Below are 21,412 nucleotides of genomic sequence, written 5' to 3' on the forward strand. Positions count from 1 at the left end.
TCCTACATCATCTCTGACACACCAGTGAGGAAGTTTCAAAGCATTAGACTATAATGCATTTCACACTAATGGCGTTTAAAGTTTCATTTACACTAACCTTCTTGTGAATATCAATCACACTGCATGCCAGCATGGTCGGCTAATGAGGACTCTAGTCAGGCGAGAGTCAGCTTAGCTGGCTTTCTTGCCGCTCAGCTCCAGGCCACACTCGCTGGAGGGCTGGTTACTCTGTGTGTTATCACCAGCCAGAGCTTCTGAGGATGCATGCAGTCTGACTTCCCACCAGAGAGCTGCTGCTGAACTGTGACCTGTAGGATTGTGGAGAAAATAACTCATGCAGTCCTCGGGGTCCTGATGTGTAACACGGACGTGGTCCCTACACCATTACTGAGATAAGGGAATCTGATTTTGTAGACAGAGCTGGCATGTGTGTACTGCTCACTTGAGGTCCTTTCTTTGATGTGAAAGACGCTGCTGCACATCACGAAGGAGGAAAACAAAGAGAAGCCACACCAGGAATGGGGCTCTCAGCAGGAGAGATCCGCTGTGACCCCAGAGCTTCCCAAACTTCCCCTAATAAGATACACATTAGGTCCTGTCCAGAAGACAGATGACATCACCCATTAGATAAACAGCCAGTGAGAATAAAATAGCCGGCGGAGAACCTCCAGGAGATAGCTCAGCGGCCTGCCCTTCAACCCAGGCAGCCTGAGGACATCACCAAGGAGGATTGGCAGCGAAGACCAAGGGCTAACGAAGGGCACCCGGGTAAGTCACTTAAACACGTCTCACAGCTCAGGCCTATGCTGTGATCGAAGTCCTTTCACTGAGGCCTGTCCTGCTTTTTCTGTTTTTTTTTTTTTTCCTTAAGCTTGTGTTTCCATTCTCTCTGTCCTACCTGCTAAAATTTTGTTCGTTTTATTTGTCTTTTAAAAAACAAACATGCTTGTGATTTTTATTGATCAGTTCTAGCATTTGCTTTCCGGTTTTAGTATTTGCTCATTATCTCCTCCAGGCTTGGTGGAGATTCCTGCACACGCTGGTGGAGACCGACTCCTGGGGAGGGGGAGTGCTGTCAGCTATGGAGAGGTGAGGAAGGTGGCGGGGCTCCCTGGTCCCCAAGGCAGGTCCCCTTGGCCGCGAGCCCGGGACCTTTGCACACTTAGCCTTGCACAAGTCAGTGAGCCCCGTCCTATATTCTATATTATCTCAATTTTTAAAAAAATTATTTATTTTCTTTTTCTGTCACTAATTCCTTTTACTTTCCTTGGGGGTTCTGCGTGGGATTTGTCTGGAGGCAGCCTAGAGTCTACTGAGTAGGGAAATCCTGTGACGCACTGGCTGCCTGGTCGCTCCTAGGGCCAGAAGCTTGGGTTGGGCTCCTCAGCCATTTTGAGCCTGTTTCCTGTCTGTAGAAGCAGCGACAGACCTCGTTTCTAGATTAGGCACGAGATCACAGAGTTAGCAAAGGTAAGAACAGGAGACAGGACGCTTATGGTTCTTAGTCTTTTGAGTTCAAAACTTAGCTCCCTTCTCTTTAAGATTTTTATGCAAATTGTGTACAAAGGCTTACCCGAGGCTCTGGAAACCCCGTGGGAGGGTGCAGTGTAAGGGAAGCCCCGTGGGTGGGGTACAGGGCAAGGGAAGCCCCGTGGGTGGAGTGCAGGGCAAGGGAAGCCTCGTGGATGGGTGCAGGGCAAGGGAAGCCCCGTGGGTGGGGTGCAGGGCAAGGGAGGCCCCGTGGATGGGTGCAGGGCAAGGGAAGCCCCGTGGGTGAGTGCACCGCAGGTGATGGGGCTCATTTCTTTCTCTGAGTGCACATAATGGAGACTGTCTCCTGAGTTCCAGATCGTCGCCAAGTGCTCCTCTTCACGTATGAACTGAACCAGAACCCTCGATTTCCAGACACAGAAACAGACCGAGACAAGTTTAGTGTCTCCTCAAACTCCTCTAGTCTACAGGACCTGAGCCTCACTCTCTCCCCACTGGCCCAGCCCGCAGCACTTCTGGTGTAGTGTCTTGGGATCCAGGGTAGCTGAGAGCAGCTCTGTGTATCTGACTAGCATGCAGGAGTCCTTGGGGGAAGGGCAGGGAAGTACCCAATGTTGTTTTCAAGGTGGCATTCCTGTAACCCATGAAAGGGTTCAGATATGTTTCAAGAGTAACAGTTTAAATGCCTTGCTTGGAATTAAACTCTCGAAGTTCTTAAAACCATTGGAAAAACTGAGCATTAGTTAGGTGTTTAGTTGCTAAGAGACAGTCCTGAGGCTGGTGGCCCCATTCCAAGGATAGTCTGAGGTGCCGTGTGTGCTGCCGAGCTTGGAGGGCCTGGGCACAGAGGTGAGCACCCCCTCCCACCGACAGTGCCTTCTTAAGCCACAGTGGCCTCCACTGTTTCCTGTGCTAACTCCCTTCACCCTGTCCCTCCCACACCTTCAACCTGTCCCACCTACAGCTTCGACCTGGCCTCTGGAGAGATGAACTGTTAGAGTGATCCTCTCTCCCCTGGTTGACCACAGCTCTAGCCATTTCCTATTCCTTGCAAACAGCAAATCCTAACTAATCTCCTTCCATTACCGGGCACGCACTCAGAAGCACATTCATATCCTGCCTCATCCCAGGGGATACTCACAGTCAGCATCCATGTCCTCTGCCCCCCTGAGCTCTAAAACCTGGACTCCGCCTCAGCGCCACTTCCCCTTAGGGATCTCAGAAAGCCCCCCAATCCAGCAGACCTCTGGCCTTCCACACCTCCTAGGTGGAGGAACACAAGCTCTTGAGTGGAAAACAGGCACAACCAGCTGGACCTTAGAAATGAAGGCAGCTTTTAGCTCAGGGATTTTTGGAAACCTGGAAAAGTGGGCCCTTAACTACTGGAGATTAAGCAGGCAAGAATCTGCTGCCATCACCATTGCTGGCCTGCGGCCTCAGGCATGTGATTGACTATCCTTCTGTTCCACTTTCCATACCTATGTGTTGGGAAGGATGTTTTTGTGTTGATTTTATAGGGTGGCTGATGTCAGTTTTAACTGATTCTCGCCATGCTCCCAAAGTCACATGCTGTGTTAGCATCAAGCTTGACTTTCTGTGAGGGTGAGATCCCTACCAAGGTACAGTGAGGCCACAGGGTGGGGTGCAGTCTTCATGACTAGTGTTTGTGATAAGGGGGTAAGTCATATGTAGTCTGTCATACAGGGAGATAGAGCTGACACTCCCTAAGCTGTGGGGCACCAGAGACCAGCAGCTACAGGAGACTGTGGGTCTGTCCCTCGGAGCTCAGCAGGTGCCCATCCAATTGACATTGAGATGAGAGGCTTCTGCCTTCCAGAGTCAGGAGGAAGTAAGTCCCCACTTGCATAGATCCTGGAACAGATGCAGGCTGCAGAAAGGGGATGCTGGTCCCTTTCTGTCCTCATCCCCAGAGGCCAGGGGACAATCTCTTCAGTTCTTCATTCTTACCCCTGTAAGATGTAGCCCTGAACTGCTATGCCTGAAGACAGTGTCTTTTGAAGGAGGGGAACATGAAGCCATGGAGGGCCCCTAGTATATACTTCTGGAGGTCTGGCTGAGCCTCAGGGCCTTCTGTGCAGGTGACTGAGGGGTCCATGAGGAGCTATGGCCAAAGAGTCAGAGCACAGACTAGAAGAAACTCCAAGCAGTGCACTTCTGCTAAGGAAGTACTTAGTGAAGTTTGAAGGTGAGCACGCAGACGGGGTGGAGCATCATTGCAGGCTCTTGCACCCAAGGGTGTACCAAGCCTAGAGGAACAAAACCTGAAGGCCGTTGACACAGCAGTGTTGGGGGCTGTGCAAGCTTGGTGGAAAATTCCATCTCAGTTGTTGGGGAAGGGGCGCTCATTCCATAGATACTGTGCTGTGCCTCCGGCCCCACTGTGGCCACTCCATCCATCATGCAGGACAAACAGAGGACAAGAGACACCCTGAGCCTGAAGGCTCTTCTTTCGAAAACATGGCACCCCAGGAGACTAGCAAAGGGGAGGCACCAAGAGAGACAGACTGAGGAGAGAGGTTCAGACAGAAGGTGCCAGAGAAACCTAAGCAAGTGGTACAACTTGCTTGCCCCTGCATTCCAGGGGTGGCCCCACCATCTATTTCTCAGATTCTTTTTCATTTCTTTGGTGATGACATAGCTGCTTGACCCTTTTCAGGTTTGTGGCCTCAGTGGGGCTGCTTACCACAGGGAGGACCCTGGGACTCTGAGTTCACACAGAGAGAAGGACAAGAAATGGGATATCCTGGACTCATGGCAGCCCTGGCCTGGGGGACACCCTGGTATGTTCTAGTCCGAGGAAGTGCCCATTGGGGCAGTGGATTCTGTAACAAAGGGGCTGTTTGACACGTACACTCGAGACTTGGAACTTCAGTGGGTTTTCTCTTATCCCACGATACTGAGGTCCCGGCTGGAGGGACATGAGGGAGGGCCCATTGCCCCCAGGATCCTCTGCCTGCCCCTTTCGCCTCCAACTGGGACAAAAGACAGCCCACGCCTGCATCTTTGTACCCCCTTCCCATCACCCTTCCGCTGCAGCCCTGCTGGTCTCCTCTTCCTGGCAGCACATCACACTGAGGAGTTAATGATGCTTTGTGCAAAGGGTTTCCATTCCAGAGAGGCAAAGCCGCCATTAGACAGGCTGTTCCCATGGAGACAAGATAAACAAGGAGCTTTTCCCTAATGATCACTCTTTGATCAATGACACTGTCTCTGGGGCAGATGGTGTGGGAGCCAGCAGCACTGCTGAACATGCACACACATATACAGACATCACACACACACACAGCACACATACACATATACACACACAAAATACACACACACACAGCACACAACACACACACATATATACACAAAACACACAAGCACACATGCACAGCACACTATAAAAGGAACTCAAGTCTACCCTCCTCCAATGTGGCCTTTGGTCCAAGTGATTTCACTAAAGAATTTTGGAACTAGAGAGAAAGTCTAAGCCCAAAAGTATTCTCTGACATCGGAAAAGAAAATAAAATCGATTTAGGGATGTTTCCTAACACTTTCCACTTCACTCAAACAAACACTGGGTCCTTTCTTTGTTGTGACTGCTGTGGAGTTTGGACAAGGACAGGGTGGGTTCTCCTGTCACAGGGTGAGCATCTGAGCATGTCCAGACGTGCGTTTTCAGTTAACTGGTTCAAACAGCCTCCGGTCAAGGTAGTGACGTGAATGACAGCTTTCAAAGATGTCCGCAGCCTCATCCCTGAGACCTATGGGGATGCGAGTCACCCACGGCAGCAGGGACTTCGGGATAGGGTACGGTCCTGGATGAGGCTGATGTGGCCAGTTTAGTTGAAGGGCCTTAGAAGAGGTGAGAAGAGGGGTCAGGGTCAGAGAGAGAGCCTTGAAGATGCTACGTGACTGGCTTTGAAGATGAAGGAGATACCAAGCCGGGGGCATGGTCAACAGGGGTGGGGACAGTCACTAGAAGCTGAAGAAGTCAAGGAATGGACTCTTTCAGAGTCTCCACAGGAAAACAGCTCTCCTGGTGTCTGGATCTGGGACTTCCGACCTCCAGTACAATGGGAGGATGAATCCGTGGGTTGGGGAATTGGCTGGGTAAACAGCGTACTGGGCAAACTGAGGACCAGAGTTTGAGCCCCAGAGCATGTGTAGAAAGTCAAGCATGGTGGTACATGCTTGTCCCTCAGCACTGAGGGATCCCCAGGACTTGCCAGCCAGCCAGCCTAACCTGGCAGTGAACACCAGGTCTCATGAGAGACCCTGGACCACTCCTTAGGAATGATGCCCAGTGCTGACCTCCAGCCTCTACACACCCATAGAGCCAACACAGAAAAGAATGCGGTTTTGTTTTGGTTTGTAGCTATGTTTGTGATAATTTGCTGCAGAACATACTTTACTCGCACTGTCAGCAGATGTGTGGCACCAGGTCTGCCTTATCAGGAACATATTCAGTGACAAGAACCCAGCCAAAGCCCTTTGCATGGATTTGGATACTGCAGGCCCCTGGGCTCACTGTGCCCACAGATGCTGAGGGTGTGAGCCCTCACAGGAAGGACTGGGGTGCAATGAGAATTCTCTTTGCAGGGTTTCTAAGCCTGCTGTAGAGTTTCCACCCCATTTTTCCTGTTTGCTCTCAGAGCATAACAGATATGAAGTATTTCTGGGAAGAATGTGTAGGTTGCAGGTGCCGAGGGTCAGGACACGGGAGGCAGAGGGGCTGAGCGGGAAGGGTGGGGCACCTGGAGCAGGTTCTCTCTTAGCCACAGCCGCGCTGGAGTGGGAAGAGTCAAGGTCAGGAGGAACTCAACCTGTGCAGGGCTCTTACAGACATATTCACAGTAGTAGCCAAACTTAACATCTCAGCGACTGAAGGACCTTGTTATTAAATATAGCTTCTGTAAATATTAAATTATATAAAATACAGTTAAGCAAACTGTATTGGAAAAGGTCTTAAAAACTTAAAATACATAACTTTCAAATTATTTTACCACTTTTTGTAGCTGTACCTGTCTAAATGGTAAGGTGTACGTGTGCTTCTCTGCTGCGGATTCCCAGCAAGAGCCTGGTGTGAACTTGCTGGGAGATTTTGAGGTTGCTATTAGGGTCTCAGAGAAGTCCCACCAAAGACCACCATGCACGTCTGCAATCAGCAAGAGCGTTTTTACCCCAGCAGGCTGGAACCTGCCGTCCCACACAAAGGGAAGATGGCGAAGAGCCTTTAAAGCACAGCCGAGGGGAGGCCCTAGGGCAGTTCAGTGGAATCCTGTTAGCACATTCTAATGGGCTAGGGCTAGTTAGGGCTGGTCAGGGCTACACTTTTCCATTTTGGGACAGGCCTAGATTAGTTCCCGGCTTTATCCTTATTTGGTTACCCGCTGACTGTGGCTCGCTCAGGCCTCCTGGCCTGGACTGGCCTGGCACTGCCTGTACCAGGCCTCCTTCTTGCTGTCGGGGTGTTGGAGATTAACTATTTTTTGTTCATGGCTGTTCCTCAGAAACTGCTTGTTTAGTCTCGGGAAACTAAAATGGGGGCCTGATCTCTGAGAGAAGACTGAGCATCCTGTAATGGTGTCTGCTCAGTTCTTATAGCTGCCGCACGGAGCTTGCACTGGCACCTTGATTTCCATAGCCATAGGGATGATTGTGGGAACATGCTGCCATGGGTCCTGGTGTGTGATAGACCCTAAGGAGCATGTCCCAGGGTGAACTTGCTGGGTTGTTTGTCATGAAGAACTGAGTGAGACCTCTCCAGGTCATTTTGTGTGTTCTATGTATTGAGAGATATGGATGCCCTGGGGAGCCCAGGAGGGAGCCAGTAAAGACAGCCCTCACCTTGTGACACCACGAACAAGGACAAGATCATGGGGTGTGAGTGAGATCCAGGAGCTGCTCTTCTTGTCTTCGCTTTTCAATATTGGGCCACATGCCAGGAGAGCCCCGTGCTCCTCCAACTGCCCTCCCACCATCGACACGGGGTCCAGTTGCCAGCTACACGACATCAGTGAGGGAAACTGGAGGCCCAGAAATGGTCAACCATTTCTGTAGGATTACCCAGGATTGGAGCCAGGCCTTGAACTCACTCAGAGAGGTCATGCCAGGTGATAATTCTTTCTCATTCGTGGGTTTCCAGGCCATGGGCATATCAGGAGGTTGAACCTGAAGAGCTAAGCAGCAGAGGAGAAAAGAGAGGAGCCCAGGGCTCAGAGAGCTCGAGGGGTGGATCAGAGCACAACCCTGGAAGCAAGTGTATTCAGCGCATCTGAGCATGGCCTTGCTCTTTAGCCACGGCCCCGCTGTTTGTTTCTCTGTCTGCTGTCACAGAATAGCCTGAGTTGGACAGGGGCGACTGGCAGGATCTCTCCTCACTTTCCTCACCCCTGCAGGACTGCATGGTGGAAAGTTCCTGTTGGAAGCACAAGGCTGGGAACCTTGGGGAACCTTGAGGAGCCTAGTTCCTGGAGCCCAGGAAAAGCCATTTTGTGACCACATTTGGGGAGAAAGACACAGCTCCCCAAGCTCTGAAAGCACTTGTTTCCTTCCTTTGAAAAAACAGAATAAAAATGAGAGCTGATTCACTAGCAATGATTGAAGTATTTGTGCGGGTTCTGAGTCCTTAGGGAACTCCCTGGCCAATTGAAAGCATGCTGTAAATTATGGCTCCTCATATTAATTTTTAATTACCCCTGTGATCATTAAAATGAACTCTAAGACCAGGACTCTGGAATTTGAGCATCGGAGAAACAAAATCCAACGGATCAAAATGACTTCCAAAGTCTACTTTTCTTTTGATTACTGAGCGGAGGCGGAGAGGGAGCCCCAGGGGAGCCAGGGCCAATGGGTTTGTCCTTTAAAGCACTCATCGATATTGGATGGCCGGGCTGTCTGGCTCCAGGCTGCTCTTGGGCCAAGCCACACTCAGCTAGTGCTTCTCTGTGATGGAGAGACTCTTTGCCCTGAGGAGACCATAGCAGTTAGGTACCCAGGCAGCTGCCTACAGAACCACCCCGCAAAGAAAGGCATCTGCTAACCGAAGACCAGTGCAATCTAAGATCTAAGGGTGGGGCCGCAGAACCAAACATTCGAGGGGAAAGTTCTCTGAGCCTAGAGTAATCTGTGCATGCATGCATTCATTAAGCAAATGTAAATATTTATTGAGCCCTACTGGGATGGAGGGTTGTGATAGCATATGCACAACAGCAGAAAAAAAATCTTCTTCCTAAAGGAACTTAAGACAGGAGAGAGCAGAGAGTAGCGCTGGGATTAGATGACACACAGATTCAGTCGGTTATAAGATTAAAACATGTTCTCATCGACTGGCCTGGTGGTGTAGGATGCTGCGGCAGGTGGGTCAGGAGCTGGAAGCTAACCTGTGTCTCATAGTGAGTTCTAGGGTCACTGTTGAATTGAGTGAGAGAGAACATCCTTCCACTCCTGGCCAGTGGGAGGCTGCAGCAGGAGGATCACAAGTTCAAGCTGGCTGGGCTGAAGCAGGAGGTCAACACCAGACTGGACAACTTAGTGAGATGCTGGGAATCATGGAGCTGGCCGGACAGAACTGCCTAGAGAGGCGGACATCATGGGTTTCTGAGGTTTGAGTCCACGGCTCCTAGAATGCTGTGTGGCTTTCAGTTCGTGAGAACCTGAGGCACTCCCTCAGACAGTGAAGTGTTCAGGCCACTCGTGTTTTTCTGTGTTCCTGAGAAGTCAGCCAAACATGCAGAAGCCTGGCTAAACAATTAGTATCGGACATTAATCTTGCACACCCGGTCTAGTGTGCAACTGCCAATACATCCTGGCAAGCGCCCTTGTAATCTGCTTCGGTAAGTGTACAAAAAGTGCAGTTGAGTGAAATAAACTTGTCTCGGTCTCAGTTCTGCAGAGATCCCGTCAACCTGGCTTGGTTTTAATTCCCACCAATCATATCGAGAGACGCTGGTTTGGTAAGCACTGGCACTTGCAGTGAGACCTTCTCTCAAAATTAAAAGCAAAAATCGGGCTGGAGAGATGGCTCAGTGGTAGCATGCTGGTTTAGTGTGTACAACGTCCTCAATTCGATCCCCAGTACTGAAAACCAAAGCCAAAAGGCTCCACTAAGTGTTCTGTTAGCTGTTGTGATGCTTAAAGTAGGGTCCTGGGGGTTTGGTTTCCTTACCATATACACAGAGCATAAAGAATGGCCTTAGGGGTCACTGTTGAGGACAGCCACCTACCTGCTTTCTGTCCCCACCACAGACTTGTGTGCACACACAGTCCACGTGTTGGACCTGAGTACTCTTCGTGTATATGTGTGTGTGTGCTTTTGTAAAATTTCATTTAAAAAACATTTTTTCATTTATTTACATACCAACCAGTTTCCCCTCCCTCCTTTCCTCCCATAACCTACCCTTTCCTATCTACCCCCCCTCCCCATCCACGGGCTTGTGCAAAGCATGCCGTGTCAATTGGGGCAGAACCAGGCTCCTCCCCTTAGTTGAGGTAATCCAGTATGGATTGGGAACAGGTTACCAAATGTCGGCTAAGCACCACGGAGAGGTCCTGCTCTCACTGTTAGAGGCCTTACTAAGAGATCAAGCTACAGGACTGTCACACACCTGGTTTGGTCCGTTCCATGCAGGCTCCCTAACTGTTGATTCAGCCTCCATGAGCTCCTGCGAGCTCGGGATCTGGGTTCTCCTAATGTGATAGAAGACTTTGCTTCCTCTGAAGACATGATGCTGTGTTCTGTCTCTGCAAAGCTCTGGGAGCAGGCTAAAGGGCATCTGGTGCCCACTCAATGCCAAGGGTGAATTTGCAGTGTCTGAAGATTCTGATCCATGCCCTCAGTGCCCAGGGTGTACAGAGGCCTGATCAGAGCATATTTATTAATAAAATTTGATCTTTGGTACAGAAAGATTTGACAGTCTTAAGCAAGTCCCATGTATTCTGGATACTCCCCTCCTCATCCTTTCTTCTCCATCCACCACTGCCAGCTCCCCTTCTTCCTTACAAATCTCTCTCCCGTATTTACTATTTTTGCTTTGTTTAGTGTCCCACAGAGTTTAACTAGGGCCATCTGGGTGACTGTGGGTTTGGAACTAACTGGCAGAGCCTGGTGGGCTCATCAATGGGTGAACAACTGGATACTGCACCTCCCTCTCTCCCAGAATCTGCTAGCTGCCAATAAATCAGCAGTAAGTGCTTGGACCCTGCGAGGCCTTCTCTCTTCATAGCTGATTATTAGGTGGGCCTGGCTTGTGTGGGCCTAGTGCCAGCAGACACAGCTGCTGTGTGTGCGTGATTGCCATGGCCACGTCCTGCATGCAAGATGACACCGTGCAGCCCTTCTCTCTATCCTGGGCTTGTGTGTTCTTTCTGACCTCTCTTCCACAATGTTTCCTGAGCCTTAAACGGGCATTATGCATGTCTTGTTTAGGACTGAACCTTCAACCATCCTTTCCCGCAGCATCGTGTGCAGCTCTGGGTCTCTGTATTCATCTCTTTTCACTGCAGAGAGGCATTTCTGACTAAAGTGGAGAGAAGCCTTTGTGGATAAAAACACAGATATTTCAAAGGTGATTTGGTGCTATGCCTATTTTTCTAAGCAGTCATATTAGGTTCCTGCAGGGTTTGAGGCCTCTTTAGCCATGGGCTTAGGACTGAGCATGGATTTCTTCTTGTGGAGTGAGCATTTAATCCAGTTAGGGAATGGTTCCTTCCATATAACAGTTCTGTCTTTATTGTACCAATGGACATATCATGCCTGGCAGCTTGGTGTCATAGCATATAGAGTTTACAGCGTGGGAAAGACCAGGATGGTTTTCCTTGCACCCACCCATCCTCGGCAGCCTCTGTGGCACCATCTGGCACTATGAAAGTCAACCAGTTTGGAGGAAGCTTCCAGTGCAGCTCCAACTTGATTTCTCTACACTGTGCATCCAAAGTGTGTGGTGTCTTCAGAGTCTTATCAGACAGTCCCCATGGGCAACCATGAGTTATTTTAGGGTTCTGTAAGATCCTACAGAGGTATCCCACACCCGTCACTGGGGCTTTCGCTTTGTGGCCTGTTTGTTCCAGGCTGGCACCGTCTACCCATACGGGCATCTGTCTTTTAACTCTCTTATGCTCTACAGCTGGGATACCAGATAGTGTTTCTGAAGAGTCTCCTTGTGCCCCCCTTTGTTTTGATTAACCTTTTGGAAGTGAGAAATCAGATGGAGTTATTTGATAATTATCCAATTACTATTCCCTCATCCCTAGCAAAGTGCCCATACCTCCAAACTGAGGGAAGGAATGTAGAACGGGGAGATACATTATCTCGCTCTGGAAGCAAGGCGGCCATATGCGTGTGTTTGTGGAGAGCCTGCTTCGCTGAGCAGTCTCAACCGCACATCATTTCCTGGATCCCGTTGGTTCCCCTGGGAAACCCTTGCGGGTCGCTGTTTAAACGAGGAGAAAATTGGCTATAAATCAACTTAATTTTCAAAGATATTAATCCAAGGAGAACCTGATTTTCCGTGAGGCAGTGGCTCCATTAAGAAGAACCAACTGCTTAAGAGAAAAGAAATAAATGAGTCTCTTAAACCAGAGTCATGGAAACGTGTTCAATTACAGTAATAAAGATTTGGGAATGTTTTCCTCAAACCCACTTCTTTTCCATTTATTTCCCCAGTTTGGCACAGCAAGGAAATATTTTGGTGGGAGAAAGGGCAGGGGTGGAAGTTTCCACAGGCTTCTAAGAACCCAAAGGACCTAGGATCTGTGTCTTCCCGCACCACGAGGAGATGCAGGCTGTGGGGAACAGGGAACACAGGAAAGTAGTTTTGGTCAGAAGAGATGGAATTAAATGCAGGTTAAACTAAAACTGAGTCTACATTTTCAAGATCCGAAGACTTGAAAAATAGACACGCTCATTTGAGTCAAAGGGACCTTAATAGTGAAAGATTGAAGTGACCCAAGGGAGTTGTGACCCAGAGATTGTGTCACAGAGACATTTTTACCCCTAGCCTGAGTGCTCCTCAGGTGAATTAGTGATTTTTCTCATTCCTGGTGCCTAATGCCTGGGAGAAAGCTGCTTGGGGAAGGAAAAAAGAAAGGAAGGAGGGAAGGAAGGAAGGAAGGAAGGGAGGGAAAGAGGAAGGGAGAGATAGAGGGAGGATTGGAGAAAAGAAGGAAGGGATGGATGGATGGATGGAAGAAGAAAGGGAGGAAGAAAGGAAGGGAGGGGGAGAAAGGAAGGAAGAGAGAGAGCGAGAAAGGAAGAAATGGAGGGATGGATGGATGGAGGGAGGGAGGAAAAAAGGAAGGGAGGGAGAGAGGGAGAAAGGAAGGAAGGGATGGAGAAAAGAAGGGAGGGAGGGTTTATTTTGGCTCAGAGGTGGAGTACAGTCCATCACATCTGGAAGACCACAGCGGCAGAAGCAGGAGACAGCAGGTCCCAGTGTCCACAGTCAGAAAGCAGGGAGAGATGGATGCAGTTGCTCAACACCCTTCCTTCTTTTTATTCAGTCAGTGTAGACAGAGGCTGCTCGTTTGTTCCTGGCTGCTGAGACTAGAAACAATCACACAGACACTGTATTAATTAAATCACTACTTGGTCTATTAGCTCAGGCTTCTTATTAACTAACTCTTACATCTTAAATTAACTCACTCCTATTATTTTATATCTTACCAAGAGGCTCATGGCCTACCAGTAAGGTTCCTGGGCATCTGTCTCCTTCGGCAGCTACATGGTGTCTTTCTGACTCCGCCTTCTTTTCTCCTCTATCTCTGCTTGGAATTCCCCACCTTGTTCTATTCTGTGCTGACCTAGGCCCAAAGCAACTTCTTTATTAGTCAATGGTAATAAAAACATATTCACAGCATAAGAGGGATATCCCATATCAAGTCAAGGAATGAGACTGTGGAATGGTGTTGTCTATATTGGAGTGGGTATATCCACCTCAGTTAACCAGATCTGGAAACCCCTTCTGGCCATGGCCAGAGACTGGTCTCCTAGGTAACTCTAGATCCATTAAATGGACAGAATCCACCATCTATCTCTGTCTTGAAGTCTGTGGACCTGGCAGGCCTCCTCAGCACTCCTTTCTACAGGAGGCCATTTCTCAGACAGTACCAGTTCTCTTGTGGTGGCCAATGGTCAACTTGACACAACCTCCCATCCACCTTGAAGAATTACAATTGTGTTGGCCTGTGGCATCCCGGTGAGGGGTTGCATGGATTAAGTTAATCGAAGCAAAGCCGCCTATTGTAAGTGGCACCAGGCACAAGGCAAAGGTTCCTAAACTGTAGGAGCATGGAGAACCCCAGCACAAGGAAGCTAGAGAGCATAGCTATGTTTATTGTCTCTGCTCTTGACTATGGATGTGGTGTCATGAGCTGATGTTCAGCTCAACATTGCTCAGTGATGGACAGAAACCTGGAACTGTAAAGCTGAAATAGACCCACTTTGGCCCCTAATGCCATTGCCCAGGGTATTCTGTCACAGCAGCAGAAATGGGACCAGAACATCATTGTACACCGTGTCCCATGACGTGAGAATCCACGTTCCTGTGTCTCTGCAGAAATGGGACCAGAACATCATTGTACACCGTGTCCCATGACATGTGAATTCACATTCCTGTGTCTCTCAAGTGCTTCTTCTTAAACAGGGTTCCTCAGTACCTGAGCTGATCCAAAAATTTAGAACTGGATCTTCTCAGTGCAAGGTACTGGTGTGGGGGCAGGTAGCCTCATGTTGCTCTTGTTGGAGAGACCTTGGAGCCGGGGGGGGGGGATGAGATTCTGTGTCACACCAACCAGTCTGAGTTTGTCCTAGTTACCATTACTACTGCCACCACAAAACACCATGGTCCAAGCAACTTGGGGAGAAGAGGGTTTATTTCAACTTATACTTCCAGGTCACAGTTCATCACTGAAGAAAATTAAGACAGGAAGTCAAGCAGGGCAGGAATCTGGGGGCAGAAGCTGATGCAGAGGCCATGGAGGGGTGCTGCTTACTGGCTTGCTCTACCTGCTTTATTATAGAACCCAGGACCACCGTCCCAGGGATGGCGCCATCCACAATGGGGGCTGGGCACTCCTCCATTGATTATTAATTAATAAATGCCTTACGACTGAATCTTATAGAGGAAGTTTGTCAGTTGAGGCTCCCTTCTTGTTAACGACTGTAGCTTACATCCAGTTGACACAGAACTAGCCAGGATGACTGACCTCTTGCCAGCTTCACACACAGACATATCAGCTTTTAGTGAGAATCTTCCCTTTCTCATTTATCCCCAAGATAAAACATTGGTATTAATATCACAATGTAAACCATACATAACTTTAAACGTCCCACAGTCCTTACGAATTCAAACACTTTAAAACTTCATCCTCTTTAAAATACCCAATTTCTTTAAAAAACAAAAAAATTCAAAGTTTTTCAGCTGTGATTCCTATAAAAACCAAAATTAAGTCAAATAATTTCTTCAAGAGAGAAGAACCAGGTCACAGTCACCCAAGTTCTGTCGGTGTAAATATCTCAGGGTCCAGTTGTCTGGGGTCCACTCCTGGCCTTCTGGACTCCTTCCACGGACTTGGATCACTTCTCCAGGTCTGCCATCTGCAGCATGTATATAGCTTGTCTTTTAGGCTCTGGCTGGGTGACTCTTACACACTACCAAATCTAGCCGTCAGCACAAGGTACGACCTTGGCCATATCTGGGATATGGCTTCTGGATGCTGGCTCTCAGGAAACACTTTCTAGAAGGTTTCACCTCAGCAATGCTGGTCTCTTCTTAACCATCACTGACTTCTCAGTTTTATCCGACCAGCATCGAATAACAAAGCCAAGGCTTTACTTTAGTGGGTCTGGGGTCTCACTAATGGCAGGTAATTCCTCAGCCCCAGTTAACCAGAACTATAGATTCTGCACACTGAAATCTCAGTAGAGTCTCTGTTCTGAGTGACAGGGGTGCCTCTGACCTCAGAGCCTGAACCTCGGGCAGCATGACCTGGACTGCCTGCTCAGAGAAGCGCTGCCAGCCCCATAAAGGTGTCTTGCTCCCGGCAGTGGGAATGAGGCTACAGAGGGAAAGGCTTTCTGGAAGGCTTCTCACTGCCTGCTCTTACAACCCTCCCTTTGGGATGAGCATGGCGTTTGCTTCCAGATCAATACAGGCTTCTCTGGTGATGCAAATCTTAAGAATAGGTTAGGGATGGCGCCATTGATTTCTAAGTGAGAAGAATAAAACAACCTCGGAACACAGCCTCCCGCCACTCCAGACGCCAAGGCTTTCTCTGTGGTGTGTGTGCACAGAGGGCAGGGCAAACCAAAGTAGAAGCCTGAAGGGCCTCTGTGGGTGGAAGCCCTAAGTGCCCCTCCCAGATCCCAGCGCCAGGCTGCCTGACTCAGCCGTGTGTGGTGCAGGCTCCTGCCAGTCCTGGAAGAAGGAAAGGACCCCAGCGCCAGGTTGTCCGACTCAGCTGTGCTGGGTGCAGGCTCCTGACAGTCCTAGTAAAGGGAAAGGACCCCAGCACCAGACTGCCGACTCCGCCGTGTGTGGTGCAGGCTCCTGACAGTCCTGGAAGAAGGAAAGGACCCCAACACCAGGTTGTCCCACTCAGCCGTGTCAGGTGCAGGCCCCTGCCAGTTCTGGTAAAAGGAAGGACCCCAGCGCCAGGTTGTCTGACTCAGCGGTATGTGGTGCAGGCTCCTGTCAGTCCTGGAAGAAGGAAATGGATCATTTAGTGTCTGAGAGGACAAATGTCATGGCTTATGAATTTTGACCCCAGATTTCTGGGACATAGTTCTTGACAGAAATACTGTGTCAGAGCAAGGTTGAGCGACTCAGCATTAAGCCTTGGTGGAGGGATTCCCAACGAGTAGCTTCCAGCCAAGGGGGCATTGTTCAGCTGATTTTGCTAGGACTCATCCTTCGGGTTGGGACACACTGTCTGAGTGACTTGGGTATGAAGGACAAGCAGATGGGGGGTGAGAATAGGTAGTCACCAGGGTCCCTCCCTGCTGTTGAACTCAGCGGAACTGTGCTAGAACTGAGGCATGTCTCTCCATTTCTCTCACCCATGCATTCCTGTGCTTTTCCATGTGTTTGGGAACAAATGAAACCGGATTAACAGTCTCTTCTTCATCTGCCACCAGATCAGGCGACTGGCAGACGCTGAGCACACATGTTGACTCAATTTCTTGCTCTTTGGGAAGACACTTGTGTGGGCTTGACTTGGACAAGATGTCTCTCTACACTAGTGACTTTCTCATGGCTCTGAGAGAGTCACTGGCAGAAGCAACTGAGTGGAGGAAGGGTTTGCTTGGCTCATGGTTCGGAGGATTACAGTCCGTCATGGTGGGGAAAGTGAGGGCAGCACGCTGAGAGAGTGGAAGCTAGTCATCAAGCAGGAAGAGTTCAGGAAAGAGTGTGGATTCTTCTGCTGGGTCAGCAGCAACTGACATGGGCTGTTTGGTCATGCTTCCAAATGAGAGACACGGCTGCTCTCTTCCAGAGTGTGTCTGAGAAGCGGAGTCACCTGGCTTTGAGGAGTGGCACTTAGGTAAGGTACCCACACCTCAGTGGAAGACCCCACCTCCATACACATGTGGGCAGCAGCCCTGGTTGGACTCAGCAATTATTAAAAGATAAGAAGGGAGTGAGGTTGGGAGAGATATGTGCTGGAGGGCCAGGAGGAGCTGGGAATGCTGGGGGGTGGGACGATCAAGATACACTGAACACACGTGTGGCATTCTCAAACAATGCATGTAAGACAGTATTTAAAAATATTGCTCTAGTGGTTTCTTACTGCATTCTTGTAGCGGCGTAAACGAACGCAGACAGATTGTAAAAATATATATACAGCTTTAATGGAGAAATAGACTTACAGAACCACCATTCCCGCAGAGACCAGGAAAGCAGAAGCAGTGGCTGGGAGCACGCTTGCCAAATTTAGAGGCAAACATTAGCCCGAGGCGAACACGCCCCCTAAGGGGCCGGACTTATCCCTACACATTCTGATATTTTCCCTCCGGCCTTCAGAGGCTATTTGACTATTGCCCATATATGTGCACGTGTTGTTTATACAAAAGGTATCCCTAAGTGTGCTTGAACTCAAACTACTCTTTCTGTCAGAGTCCCATTCCCAGGAGCCCAGGGGCACTGGAGTCCCTGCCAGTTGTAGCTCTATAGCCTATCAACAGTGGTGGAACACTCCCTGCCTTGATGGGGAGGTGAGTGCTCCCTGATGACGAACCAGCTCAGGGATACCCAGGAGATCTTGATTTGAATGCCTGGAGTGGATGGGAAAGACTGTGAGTGAGGGCGCAGAGGGAAGAAAGAAGCCTGGATTTGTTACCTACTTGGTAGGCTTCTGTCAGACAGATTCTGATGTCCCAGCTTTCCCAGTGGAAAAATTTCGGCAAAGAGGCCGTTGGTGAGCTCCTCTGACTCCATCCACAGAGGACCTACATTCTTGGAGGTGGACATTCCCCAGAGAGTTGTAAAATGAGCCTGCCACGCTCCACTCACTGTGGGAGGGAGGGGACACTGCGGCTTTACCCTTGCCAGTGGAGTGCAGCCATGGACCTCAGCCTCCAGGTGCTGATGAGAGTGCCCTCCCTTCCCCAGCCTCCTGGTGTTGAGGAGAGTGCCCCCCCCTTCCCAGCCCCCTCACACTGTGTCTGGATAGTCTACAACTTAAAACCATAGCAGTGCAGCTTCTGCTACTGGATTTCATCCTGATCAAGGGTCAGAGCACTTTAGCTGTGAAGGACCATATGGGAAATGTTTTCAAGTCTGAAGACCAGTGGTCTATATGGTTCAGTTCTGGAGAGAGCAGCTCAGCTTAGATGTAAACAAACATCTGTGGATACCAACAGAACTTTATTCATGAGAACGGGGGTGAATATTTATTTTTGGAGGCCGTAGGTTGCTCGATCCCACTTTAGGGCTCACACGTGCTTTGCCACTGAGCTGTACCCCCAGAACTATGGCTTCTCTCCATTTTGAGGCAGAGTCTCTCTTCGTTGCTCAGTCTTGTGTTGAGTTCTCTCTGTAGCTCAGGGTAGCTTCCAAACTCCTTATCCTTATGCGTCAGCCTCCTGAGCCACCGAAATCACAGGCATGGCTTTAGGTGGGACACTGAGAATGCAGGCACGGGTGGCAAAGAAGAGTGGCCAAGATGAAGACAGACACTAGGTCCCAGCCGTGTGGGGACTCAGCCCACAGAAGTTCCTGTCTCCTGTCGTGTGAACACAGCATGGCTGGGGTGCAGAAGCTCTCTGGGAGTTCCTGAACTTCCCACCCGAGGCCTCCTTCCTGCTGTTTGAAGATTCTGACATTATCTCTCCTTCCTTGAGCTTGCATTAGGGTCAGGGATCCTGTACTGGCTAGTTTTATGCCAACTTGACACAAACTAGAATCATCTGAATGGAGGGAACTTCAATTGAGACAATGCCTCCATAGGATCCCGCTGTAAGGCATTTTCTTAATTAGTGGTTGATGGGGGAGGGCCCAGTCCACTGTGGGTAGAGACATTCCTGATTCCTGGGTTGTATAAAAAAGCAGGTTGAGCAAGCCAGGATGAGCAAGCCAGAATGAGCAAGCCAGTAAGCAGCTCCCCTCCATGGCCTCAGCATCAGCTCCTGCCTCTAGGTTCCTGTCCTGTTTAAGTTCCTGTCCTGACTTCCTTCAGTGCTAAACAGTGATGTGGAAGTGTAAGCCACATAAACTGTTTCCTCCCCTAATTGCTTTTTGTCGTGGTGTTTTATCACAGCAATAGAAACCCTAACTAAGGCAAGTTGGTACCAGGATAGTGGGGTGTTGCTATGATAGACCTGACCGTGTTTTGGGGACGATTGTGGAAAGACTTTGGGACTTTGGCCTTGAAAAGTCATTAAGTGTTTTGAGAACTCAGCGGGCTGCTCTGTAGGATCTTGGAAGACAAGAATGTTGAGAGCAATGCAGGCTATGGCGGCCTGGCTTGTGGAGTCTCAGAGGGCAGCAAAGACTCCATCAGACCTGTGGTGTGATGAATCTGTGGGTTTGGTCAGCTGGAGCTGAGAAGCTGACAGGGATCATTGAAGTGAAATCCTCAGAGGAGTGTTTCCCGAGAAAACACAAAAGCTATGTCCTAGAGGTGGCCAAGGCTGCACAGTAAGCTAGCAGCTGAACTTGGTAAGCATCACCCAGGTGGTGCTGGTTTTGAAGGCGTGGAGGGGCCTTGGAGAGCAGCTTGGCCCTGTGAGAGGCCAGGAGAAGTCATTGTGTAAGGCACAGCCAGATTTCCATTGGAAGCCCCAGGATTAAAGGGAGCTTGGAGAAAAGTTGAGACTTGGCACTATGAAGACAGCCCAGGAGAGGCTATTAAAGAAAGTGCAGCCCAGTTGCAGAAAAAGATCCCAACATTTTGGAGATGCCAGTGCCACGAGATGATTACCAAGAACAGCAGCAGCCGTGGGGTGGAGCCTGCCCGAGAAAACAAGCGGTGCATGTGGCATATGGTTGTCATGCCCGCCTCGACCAGCAAGGAAGATGCAACACCGGAGCTCTTCTCGCAGGCAGTTTTATTCAGGACTTTTTTACAGCAAGCAATCTCTCTCTCTCTCTCTCTCCCCGGGCAAACCTCTCCCAGCCCTTAAATAGGCATGGGCTACCAACCCCGGATTGCCACGTGGGCACTGCCCATAGGTCCACGCATATGCAAGCAGCTGACAATCATTTCGTGATAATAGCATGAGTCAGGCCTTAGCCATAATCGCCATCAGGTGCGGCTCCACGCAGCTCTCTATATATGGTAGAGCTGGAGAGTAACCCAAGCCCTCGGGAGGATCCCAGAAGACCATTAGTGAGTCTCAGATAATTAGGTGTTCAGTTATTCGCACTTTTAGAGCTTGGTTTTGCTTTGTTCAGATTGTGAGTGTACCCTGGTTCAGTTGAAAGACTGAATTTTAAAAGAGATTTCTCTTTTTTTTATGTTTTAAAAGAGATTTTGGATTTTTTAAAGGAGATTCAATTTTGAAGTGATCAAATTTGTAAAGCCTGCTTGCAAATCTTCAAGTCTGTAAAATGTTTTATGTCATGATGTAGAAGTTAATGTGTGATCTTGGAGATGAGCAATAAAGGAAAGATTGTGGCTTATTAGTGATGTTTGTGCATCAAGTTGACAAGGAGTCAATTGTTCTGGCTAGTTTTATGCCAACTTGACATAAACTGAGAAAATGCTTCCATAAGTTCTAGCTGTAGGGCATTTTCTTACTTAGTGATTGATGGGGAAGGGTGGGGTGTAGTAATATGGGGCGGCAGGGCTGCGTCCCCAGCACCCCGGCTGCCTGCTCGGCTAGCTTATGCCCTGAAATAATTACACACAAACTGTATTCATTTAATCACTGCTTGGCCCTTCTGCCCTAGCCCTTACTGGCTAATCCTGTTATCCCGATCAACCCATCTCTAATAATCTGTGAGAGCCGGTCTTACCGGGAAGATTCTAGCCTAGTCCATCCTGGGTCGGAGCTTCATAGCCTGCATCTGCCCAGGAGCCAGGAGCATGGCGTCTCTCTCAGGCGTCTGCTCCCCAGAGAGCTGTGGAGTCTCTGAGCTCACTTCCTCTTCCTCCCAGCGTCCTGTTCTGCCTACTCCTCCCACCTATCCTCTAACCAATAAAATGGGCCAGGGCAGTGCCTTTATTAGCCAATGACCTTCCTCCATCATTTCCCCTTTTTCGGTTTAAACAAAAAAAAGGCTTTAACATAGCAAAATTACATATAACAAAACAGTTATCAAGTAAAAGTTACAATAATCTTTATCATAACTAAGGAAAACTATAACTAACTATTCTTAACTCCATCAAAGACTCCAGAAAGATACAATATGACCTAAGCAAACAAGAAAAAAGCAACTTTTAAACTCTAGAAATGACAGAGACATCTCGCTGC

General features: G+C 49.2%; 1 long non-coding RNA gene across 1 annotated transcript in view; it reads left to right on the plus strand.

Annotated features, from left to right (window-relative positions):
- The first annotated feature begins 646 nt into the window (after nucleotides 1–646).
- LOC121440778 overlaps nucleotides 647–21,412 on the plus strand; it is a 41,052-nt gene continuing 20,286 nt past the window's right edge. The window contains exons 1-2 of the long non-coding RNA XR_005973385.1: nucleotides 647–768; nucleotides 1,016–1,089. This is a non-coding gene — a long non-coding RNA (uncharacterized LOC121440778). The remainder of the gene's footprint in view (nucleotides 769–1,015; nucleotides 1,090–21,412) is intronic.

This window comes from Microtus oregoni, unplaced genomic scaffold, assembly GCF_018167655.1.
Source record: "Microtus oregoni isolate MIOR12 unplaced genomic scaffold, Mior012 000071F_ref0000514, whole genome shotgun sequence".
Lineage (NCBI taxonomy): Eukaryota > Metazoa > Chordata > Mammalia > Rodentia > Cricetidae > Microtus > Microtus oregoni.